This window comes from Helianthus annuus, chromosome 8, assembly GCF_002127325.2.
Source record: "Helianthus annuus cultivar XRQ/B chromosome 8, HanXRQr2.0-SUNRISE, whole genome shotgun sequence".
Taxonomy (NCBI): Eukaryota; Viridiplantae; Streptophyta; class Magnoliopsida; order Asterales; family Asteraceae; genus Helianthus; species Helianthus annuus.
Window position 1 is genome coordinate 143,728,076 of NC_035440.2, and position 9,792 is coordinate 143,737,867.

Consider the following 9,792-nt stretch of genomic DNA (forward strand, 5'->3'; position numbering starts at 1 on the left):
CCAGCCACCAAACCTTCATAGGACTCTAACACAGATGCAAGAAAAACCATTTGTTGCTTGGCCGACTCTTCATCAAAATTCTGTGCGTTCTTTAGATCTATCGCGATGTTACAAGAAAACTTCGCATCAGAACGATTTGCAGAAGACGTAGATCCACTGTGATAACCACTGTGGCTTCCGCTGCTTGAACTGCTTTGACTTTCTTTGTTTGCTGAAGAGACATTCTCAGCAGAAAATGCAGTTTTCGGAGAAGTAGCTTTCGGGATCAAGCTTTTTGGATAATACAGATCCAAATTCTGCTGATAGGATGAGTGATTGACTTTATACGTCTTTTTCAACTCTAGCTCATGACTCTCAAGTCTTTCAATCACCACATCTGGAGTCAGATTTGCTGGAGCAATTGTGTTCTTTAACATCAACGCATAATACCTCCAATCCATATCATCAGGTAATGAATCAAATAACTTGTCAACAAGTTCTTCATTTGGATAAGTGATGTCATGTCGTGCAAGCTCCAACTTTAGATGACCGAACCGTTCAATCGTTTTGCACACCGATTCATTTTTAAGACAACTAAACATGTCAAACTCTTTTTTAAGTAGTTTCATCTTATTTTTTATAATCTCATTACTCCCTATACACTTTTTCTTGAGTTTTTCCCATAAATCTTTAGCATTGGAGTAGTCTATCAACGAAATGATATCTTCCCGCACCGATTGAAACAATAATGCCACACACTTTTGCTCGGCGACAAAACCTTCAATTTCTTCAGCTGATCTCAATGCTTCGCCATTCTTCTTTCCATTAGCATATCCAGTTTTCATACTCTTCCAACTGGGGAAAGCGAATGCCATTAGCCAATCTTCGAACTTTGTTGCCCACCTGCTGTAGTCTTCTATAGCCATCAACTTAGGAGGTTTGTTAAACGTTCCAAATGCACTTTCGGACTCCCAAGCTTCTTTCTTTTTCTCTTTTGGTTGATTCTCGTTCGTATTGTTCGATGTCGAATCATTGTTTCCTGAACTTCCCGTGAATGCGTACATGTCGCTAAATGGATTCAAGAACATATCATCCATCGTGAACGTACCTGCAAAATCAGACAACACTTAGAAAAGCTTTGATTTAAAAAAAATAACAGAACCACAAAAGCGATCCTGTTTGTACAGCTTGACAGAAAAGCGGATCAATAAATGTCCGAATACACGGTCCAGACAATATCAAATGTGTCCTCTCGAGCGGTCCACAATTATGTCAGAAAAGCGATCCAATTGTGTCCGTTCGAGCGGACCAGACTATGATCGTTCGAGCGAACTAGTATGTGTTCGTTCGAGCGGTTCAGACCAATTCTTTCGAGCGGTCCAGAGAATCGATCGTTCGAGCGGTCCGGATATGATCGTTCGAGCGGTTCAAGTAGTGTCCGTTCGAGCGATCCTGATGGTAAAATTGTCCAAAAGAGCGATCCAAAAGCTAAATTTCGAGCGATCCAAACAGATTATGTCCAGATAAGCGATCCGAATGTCCGAAAACGCGACCCACTGTTTTTAGCCGGTTTTTATCATTTTTAGTCCGTATTTTCACCTGATTCTTTCTAGGGTTTGTTAACAGTGTGTTTTACACGTTATACTCGAATTTCAGACAATTTTGACCGTTGTAACCACTAGAAACCGAAAAAGTATGAGAGAAAGTGAGTAGAAAAGAGAGATTTCTGCAGATCTATGCTGTAGTAGTATGAACTCCTCGTCCTGAGCTCTAATACCACTTGTTCGACCGTTCTATGACCCGAAAAGTCAGTCAAGGTAGTTCATCTTCATGTATGAAGGCGGAATCAACATATATGAAGTTACAACAGCTTATCCTTTCAATTCCTTATCTTTCTATTGCTTTCTGATAAAAATTTGGCAGAGTTTCAGCACCGTAGCACACACATACATCGTTACAACTAATGAACCGCTCACACCTATATATAGTGTCTCAGGGTCGCTCCTATGACATGCCTAATGAGCGATCCTGGACATTTGTCACATAAGCGATCCAGGGTGATGACATATAAGCAGTCCACATATAAACATTGACACATAAGCGATCCTAAGCCTATGTTTAACCTAATATTTACACTTTGACCCCCTATTGACCAATATTGACTTCAGACTTTTTGTAGACGTAGTCAACAGACATTCCATGCATCAACAAAGACACAACAATATCCTTCATCAGCCGGCTGAATTTCTACATCCTATACCATCCTCTTGGCCATTCATGAGATGGGGGATGGATATAGTTGGCAAGCTCCCTAAAGCACCTGGTGGGAAAGTGTTCATGCTTGCTATGACTGACTACTTCTCCATGTGGATAGAGGCTGAAGCTTTTGCCCAAGTTAGAGAGAAGGAAGTTATATCCTTTATTAAGAGAAACATTATAACTAGATTTGGCATTCCTTCTGAAATCGTATGTGATAATGGTTCCCAATTTATTGGGAGCAGGACTACTAAGTTTTGTGACAGTTGGGGGATTAAGATGATAACATCAACACCAGTCCACCAACAAGCTAATGGTCAAGCAGAATCATCCAACAAGATCATCATCAACAATCTGAAGAAGAAACTTGGATCCAAGAAAGGGAAATGGGCAGAGGAATTGCCTTATGTGCTTTGGGCTGATAGGACAACTCCCAAGAATGCTACTGGTCAAACACCCTTCTCTCTGGTGTTTGGGGCAGAATTGATCCCAACAGAAATGGTGGTTCCAACTGCTAGAACAAGTACCCGTGATCCTGAGGAAAATGATCAAAACTTGGTTCAAGACTTGGATACTATTGAGGAAATCAGAGACTTGGCTAGGATAAGGATGGCTAGCTACCAACAAAGAATGGCTGGTGCTTATAACAAAAATGTCAGGATAAGGAAATTCCAAGTTGGGGATATGGTATAGAGAAAAGCATTCCAAAATACCACCAATCCTGCTGATGGGAAATTGGCACCAAAATGGGAAGGCCCTTATTTGATTGAAGCCGAAGCAGGAAAGGGGGCATATAGATTGCTTACCATGGAAGGTAATCTGTTACCAAGAGCCTGGAATGCTGTCCACTTGAAAAAATATTTCATGTGAGCAGGATCCTTCTGACATGAATGATCCTTACATTGGAAGTATCCTTCAAGGATCCCTGAAGCATCAATGATCCTTACTCTGGTAATGTCCTAAGCTTGAACTCTTATTTACATATCTTCTTATTTAAGGATAAGGATCATGTATCCTTCATTCTTCTCTCACGAGATTTTGAGTTCTGATAAGTCCAGGTATCCTTAGCATAATGTCAACAATCTTCAGAAGCAACTCAGATCCTTGGGCTTGTCCCCAGTTATCCTTGGGCTTGTCCCCAGTTTTCGCCTGTAGCGCACGATGATCCTGGTATAGTTCACGTCTTTGGGACCAGTACTCGCTTTAGGGGCTGATAACCTCATCGTACTGGCTATACCCAGGATCCTACGTATAATGGTAGACGTACCATACATCCGTTCCTAAGGTTTCTAACGTTTTCACGTTAGCTAAGGTTTTGGCATTTTCATGTCACTAAGTTTGGATAGTCGCCAGTGAGGGCCATACTCCAGTTTACATACGATCCTTGGGCTTATCCCCAGTTATCCTTCGGGCTTGTCCCCAGTTATCCTTCGGGCTTGTCCCCAGTGATCCTTTGGGCTTGTCCCCAGTTATCCTTTGGGCTTGTCCCCAGTTACTAACTTATCTTTTATATTGGCTTAGTCCCAAGTTATATTCCATTTTTCAGGTTTTCGAAGTTAAACAATTAAGGATCCTTAATCCTTATTATCCATTAAAGTTTTACTTATGGTTATCCTGATTAAAGGTTAGGATCCTAACTTGGATCCTCAGGTATGATCCTTAACTGTTTTTAATTTCATTCATTATTCATTTGAATAACCCTTAGACCTTGACAACTGGACCCATGATCCTTAAAATGAGTTACTTTTTGGAAGTTTTCAACTATAGGATACTTGATCCTGGATCGTATCCTAAACTTCTTAAACATAATTTGATTAAGCTTTTCTCACAAGTATATATCAAAACATTTGGAAATTAAAAGGATAACAACACAAGATAAGCCAAAAAGATTAGAGTTATTTTATTAACAAAGGTTTAAAACCCTTCATAAGTTGTCAAAATTGCCAACCCACGTTTCTACCAGCAAAACGTGGCCCGTCCACATGGGTTGGCAAAGGGTGTCCATTGTTTGTGCGGTCATAGCATGCAGGAAATTAAAAGGCGGCAAGATCACAATGGCTTCATACCCCAAACAGAGGATCCCTCCACCATATGTAATCCTACCTATTGTTCACAGGATCCTAGATCCTCAACCCTAAACTATTGTTCAAATACAGACCATAATTGTTTTAAAACATCACAAACCACCAAACAAAAAATTGGGCTCCGGCTATGTCTAGAAGTTTCCTTCATCGCCCAATCCTGCAGCTCAATCCTTCGCTGCACCATCACCACCAGCTCCACTTGCCTCTCCAGCATGATCCTTGCCAGCGCCTCCACCCTCAAGCATCGGGATCTCCTCAGCTTCTTCATCATCCTCCAACTCTGCCAGCCTCGCCTTCCAACCCTCTACATCCCATGTGCTTTTGTCGAAGGCAGGATTCTGAGCCTCCATAGCCATCTGCAGCTGGATCTTATACATGGTTATTGCAGCAGAGACCTTGGCATCCTGGGTGATCTCATGCTTCTCATAATCAAAATTGATCAGCATCCTGGCAGCATCATCCTTGGTGGCCCGGAGCTCCTTCTCAAGATCAGCTATCTTAAGATCCTTCAGCACACCCATTTGTTGGAGGTCAGCAATCTGGCGGTCTTGATCCTCGACGTGGCCAACATACGTCTCTATCTCAGCAAATTTCTGCAAGTAAGACAAGGCATAACATCAGAAACAAGTGATCCTCAAAACTGTCAGGATACACAAACAGGGGCAGTGATCCTTACCTCGTTGAAGTAGTCCAGAAACTGTTGGCGGAGCAGGGGCAGACCTTGTAAATCCTCAGAGGCCTTTCTCTTCTTTCCTTTACCCCTAATAGGTGCTTTAGGGGCTGAAGCAGTTGGGCTAGCAGCAGGAGTCTTCTTCTTTGCGGATTTGACATTGGTAAGATCATCGATGCCGAACTTTGAAGCAGACTTAGAGGATTTTCCAGCACCTACACAACCAAAATAAGATAAGTATTCAAATTAAACTTGAAAATCCTACATAGAATTACTTTTTAAATGAGGATACTTACTTGACATTGTGACAGAGGCAGAGGATACTTCTTGAGAATCCTGGGTGGCAACCTGGAAAGTTCTTGTCTCCGGATCAAGCTTCTTAAAGGCCAAGAGTCTCTCTTTTGCAGCAGGTGTCAACTTCAGATGTGAAACGGATATAGCTGCACAATAAACAAGAGAATATCTGTCACACCCCCAAAATCCACCTGCGGAGTACCACCGCGTGGGAGCGTGACTGACCAGGATCAAGCCATCAATCATATTGAACATAGCATAATATAAATAAAGTAATTCGTAAAACTCCATTCAATACAATTGACGTTTCAAAACAATCATAGTATCAGTAGCGGAAGCATAAGTAAATAACCCAAGTAAACCATAAGTTCAATTATTCGAAATGTTTAAACATAGCGTTCTTAACCCACTGCCCACAACGTCCCGCTCCTCCAGTGCAAGCTCCATAAGTACCTAAGGTCCTGCAAGGCATGCAGCAGATAATCAACAAACTAGTTGAGCGAGTTCACAGTTTATAGTTTAGTTTGGGTAATAGTGCGTTTGTTCAATTAAGTTTCGTATCGTATCAGTTCCATCGCGGCCTCACAGGCATGTGTGCGAAGATTATGTTCGTTAGTTCGCGACCGTAGTCTTTACCGACCAGGGTGTGTGCGAAGGCAATTGATCAGTTCGTTCGCGACCATAGTCTTTACCGACCAGGGTGTGTGCGAAGGCAGTTGAGTAGTTCGTAAGCATCAACAGTTTAATCGTTCGTTACAGTATCAAAGTATGCACAAGTAATCATCCAACCCATTCCCACCCTGGGAACCCATGCCTTGGCTGTGTGAACTCACCTTGGTTTGCTCGGTATGCTAAGTTATGCACTCACAAGTAATTAATCACGTCCTATTGTATACACGTATAGTAAATCAGTTCATGGTCGAAATGTTACGCATGCAATTAATTGTTCACATAGCAGTTAGTTTGCATATCGGCACAGCACGTAGTATGGCACGAATACGTTCATCACTAAGCATAGCATGTCAATTAAATCAACATATGTTCTATTGTTCCAGACATTATTCAAAACCCTAATATCTTTCGAATCAAATCATTATCTTTCGACATCAGTAATCATAATCATCAAAATGATCCTTCGGTCCGAAGGTTATGTTTCGAACTAACACTATCTTTCGACCCAAGTTATCTTTCGGTCAAACTAGGTTTCGGTCAATTAATGGTTCGGTCAAACTATCTGTCGGTCAAACTATCCTTCGGTCACTACTACTATGATTCGAAGGATAGGTATCTTTCGGTCCAACAGTGGTTCGATCAATAAGTATCCTTCGGCTAGTAACAGTTACGTTTATCCGATTAACCCTTAACACAATTTTCACAAATCTGCTAACATCAACAAGATCAAACAAGCATACTTCTCATGTTTATCAAGAACCCTAATCTGAATAACCAGATCATTCAAGCTACAAGATTATTCAAACCATCCGATTTACACATATGTTTTGATTACATAAACTTGTCCGATTACAATATCCAGCCGATTATTAATCTGGTTAACATACATATCCAATTCGTATACAAATCCGAGGAACATCCAAATTCTACCAATCATTCACAACCGAAAAACATGCAACCCTAATATCTTTCAAAACATACATACTATCCGATCACGATATGAACAATTTGGTTAACATATATCCGACTAGTATACGTATCCGATAAATCATACAATCCACATATTACAAGTAAATCGGTAAATCATATAATCACATACACCTTAAATACTAACCGGAATTGAGAGCAAAAAGGGAATTGTTCAGCAAATAATCTCCGGGTGTTTGTAATTGCCGTCACACACGAACTGAAAACTAGGGTTTTTCTTTGAAAATAACCATCAGTTTACATGCATCCTTATATATACGTATCACAGTAATGGGCCAAGCCCAACAGAACAACTGGGCCGAAACATATCGAAGGATATGTTTCGAGCGCGAAGGATATGTTTCGAGCGCGAAGGATATGTTTCGAGACTTCATATGTTTCGACATCCTTCGATTCATGCATCATGTTTCGTGGAACATCCTTCGTAGGTTGGGCCATGATTCACACTAACTAGCTAACATACAGTACAAGTTTCACAATATGGAACCCATTATACACAATCAAACAATTATGCACAATCAAGCAATCAAACATATATATATACTTTCATATCAATCAAATGTGAAATTAAGTAATTAGTCAAACACATGCTCTTGTAATACGTATGAAATCAATCTTAGAAATTCGAGTTGTCACATTATCCCCAACTTGAAAGAAATTTCGTCCCGAAATTTGGTACGCACTTACTGAGGTAGCTAGGCAAGTTACATAGTTCACCGGTTTTCCTGGGGTGTCACATCATCCCCCCGTTGATTTGGAATTTCGTCCCGAAATTCAGTAGTAGTAGCTTCAGCCTCAGAAGTGGATGCATTGGTTTCGAATAGCTGGGGGTACTTTTCTCTCATCTGGTCTTCGCGTTCCCATGTATACTCTGGGCCACGCTGGGAGTTCCAACGAACTCGCACAAGAGGGATTCTCTTGTGTTTGAGGACCTTAACATCCCGGTCCGTGATTTCAACTGGTTCCTCGACGAACTGCAACCGCTCGTCGATAGTGAGTTCCTTAAAAGGAACTATGAGGGTCTCATCTGACAGGCACTTCTTCAGATTCGACACGTGAAATACATTGTGAACTGCACCGAGTTCAGGAGGTAGGTTTAATCTGTAGGCTACCTTGCCAATCTTTTCTAAGATTTCGAACGGTCCGACGTACCGCGGATTCAGTTTGCCTCTTTTACCAAAACGAACCACACCCTTCCAGGGTGAAACTTTCAATAAAACCCGGTCCCCGACCTCAAATTCCAATGGCTTTCTACGCTTGTCCGCGTAGGCTTTCTGACGGTCGCGTGCTGCCGCCATGCGTTGCCGTATCTGTGCTATCTTTTCTGTGGCGTCCACAACAATCTCTGGACCCGTAATTTGACTATCCCCCACCTCTGCCCAACAGAGAGGTGACCGGCATTTACGTCCGTACAATGCCTCGAATGGAGCGGCTTGAATGCTGGTATGGTAACTGTTATTGTACGAGAACTCCACCAAAGGGAGGTGCTTTTCCCAGCCGTTGCCGAAATCGATAACACACGCTCGGAGCATGTCTTCTAGAGTTTGAATAGTTCGCTCAGACTGCCCATCCGTCTGAGGATGATATGCTGTGCTCATGTCTAATCGTGAGCCGAAGGATTTGTGCATCGCTTGCCAAAGCTCTGACGTGAATCGTGCATCGCGATCCGAAATAATAGAAGTGGGCACTCCGTGCCTCGAAACAACTTCTTTAAGGTAAACATCTGCTAGGGTGGAGAACTTATCCGTTTCCTTGATAGCCAAGAAGTGAGCAGACTTTGTGAGTCGATCAACGATTACCCAAATAGTGTCATTCCCACGCTGGGATCTAGGCAAGCCCGTAACGAAATCCATGGAAATTTCTTCCCATTTCCACTGCGGTATCTTGGGCTGCTGAAGTAGACCAGCTGGCTTCTGATATTCGACCTTGACCCTCGCACAGGTCAAACATTTTCCAACGTAAGTAGCGATGTGAGCCTTCATACTAGGCCACCAATAAGTAGTGCTGATGTCGTGGTACATTTTATCCGACCCTGGATGTACCGAATAGCGAGACTTGTGAGCTTCATCCATTACAAGTTCGCGTAACCCGCCATAAAGTGGGACCCAAATACGCCCCGTTACATAGTAAGCACCGTCTTCCTTTTGTTCCATGCGTTGCCTTGAGCCGCGTAAGGCTTCAGCTTTGACGTTTTCGGGTTTCAGTGCTTCTAACTGAGCAGCTCGTAACTGTGCAGGAAGACTGGACTGAATGGTAAGCTGTAGCGCTCGCACGCGCTTAGGTAGAGTGTCTTTCCGACTGAGGGCATCAGCCACAACATTGGCCTTGCCTGGATGATACTTGATGGCGCATTCGTAGTCGTTCAGAAGTTCAACCCATCTTCGTTGACGCATATTCAAATCCTTTTGCTTAAGGATATGCTCGAGACTCCTGTGATCGGTGTAAATCGTGCACCTGGTACCGTACAGGTAGTGTCGCCATATCTTAAGCGCGAAAACAACAGCTCCCAGCTCTAAATCGTGCGTCGTATAATTCCGTTCATGAACCTTGAGTTGCCGAGAGGCGTATGCGATAACTTTATCCCGTTGCATCAATACACAACCAAGCCCTTGTATTGATGCGTCACAATAAACCACGAAGTCATCCGTGCCCTCGGGCAGTGAGAGAATAGGCGCGCTGCAAAGCCTATCCTTTAAGTACTGAAAAGCGGTCTCTTGCGTATTACCCCATCTGTAAACGACACCTTTCTGTGTAAGCATAGTAAGTGGTTGCGCGATCTTTGAGAAGTCTTTAATAAATCGCCTGTAGTAACCTGCCAAACCCAAAAATTGGCGTATCTCTGTCGGTGTA